General features: G+C 52.5%; 1 protein-coding gene across 1 annotated transcript in view; it reads left to right on the top strand.

Moving 5' to 3' along the window:
• Positions 1 to 1,255, top strand: part of LOC107104133 (matrix-remodeling-associated protein 5-like) — a 24,825-nt gene that overhangs the window by 11,318 nt on the left and 12,252 nt on the right. The gene's annotated exons all lie outside the window — the stretch shown is intronic.

Genomic DNA, 1,255 nt, shown 5'->3' with positions numbered 1-1,255 from the left:
TGAGTTAGCCTTAGTGAGGAAGCCTCAGTGAGGTAGCCTCAGTGAGTTAGCCTTAGTGAGGAAGCCTCAGTGAGGTAGCCTCAGTGAGTTAGCCTTAGTGAGGAAGCCTCAGTGAGTTAGCCTCAGTGAGTTAGCGTTAGAAAGGTAGCCTCAGTGAGGTAGCCTCAGTGGGGTAGTCTCAGTGAGGTAGTCTCAGTGAGTTAGCCTTAGTGAGCTAGCGTCAGTAGGGTAGCCTCAGTGAGGTAGCCTCACTGAGTTAGCCTGGGTGAGGTAGCCTCAGTGGGGTAGTCTCAGTGGGTAGCCTTGGTGGGGTATAATGTAACATTATAAAAATAAAGTCGTAACATTATGAGAATAATGTTATGACTTTATTCTCATAAAGTGAGGCTACCTCAGAGAGGTAGTCTCAGTGAGGTAGTCTCAGTGAGTTAGCCTCAGTGAGTTAGCCTCAGTAAGGTAGCCTCAGTGGGGTAGCCTCAGTGAGTTAGCCTCAGTAAGGTAGCCTCAGTGGGGTAGCCTCAGTGAGGTAGCCTCAGTGAGGTATCCTCAGTGAGGTAGCCTTAGTGAGCTAGTGTCAGTAGGGTAGCCTCAGTGAGATAGCCTCAGTGAGTAGCCTCGGTGGGGTAGCCTCAGTGAGGTAGCCTCAGTGAGGTAACCTCAGTGAGGTAACCTCAGTGAGGTAGTCTCAGTGAGGTAGCCTCAGTAAGGTAGTCTCAGTGAGTTAGCCTTAGTGAGCTAGCATCAGTAGGGTAGCCTCAGTGAGTTAGCCTCAGTAAGGTAGCCTCATTGAGGTAGCCTCAGTGGGGTAACCTCAGTGACGTAGCCTCAGTGGGGTAACCTCAGTGACGTAGCCTCAGTGGGGTAACCTCAGTGAGGTAGCCTCAGTGAGGTAGGCCCAGTGAGGTAGCCTCAGTGAGCTAGCCTCAGTGGGGTAGCCTCAGTGAGGTAGCCTCAGTGAGGTAACCCCAGTGAGGTAGCCTCAGTGAGTTAGCCTCAGTGGGGTAGCCTCAGTGAGGTAGCCTCAGTGAGGTAACCTCAGTGAGGTAGCCTCAGTGAGGTAGCCTCAGTGAGGTAGCCTCAGTGAGGTAGCGTCAGTAGGGTAGCCTCAGTGAGTTAGCCTTAGTGAGGTAGCCTCAGTGGGGTAGCGTCAGTAGGGTAGCCTCAGTGAGTTAGCCTTAGTGAGGTAGCCTCAGTGGGGTAGCGTCAGTAGGGTAGCCTCAGTGAGTTAGCCTTAGTGAGGTAGCCTCAGTGGGGT

Source organism: Cyprinodon variegatus, unplaced genomic scaffold (assembly GCF_000732505.1).
Source record: "Cyprinodon variegatus isolate N-32 unplaced genomic scaffold, C_variegatus-1.0 Scaffold1626, whole genome shotgun sequence".
NCBI lineage: Eukaryota > Metazoa > Chordata > Actinopteri > Cyprinodontiformes > Cyprinodontidae > Cyprinodon > Cyprinodon variegatus.
Note: the sequence above shows the minus strand (reverse complement) of the source record. Positions and strands in the feature narration are given on the sequence as shown.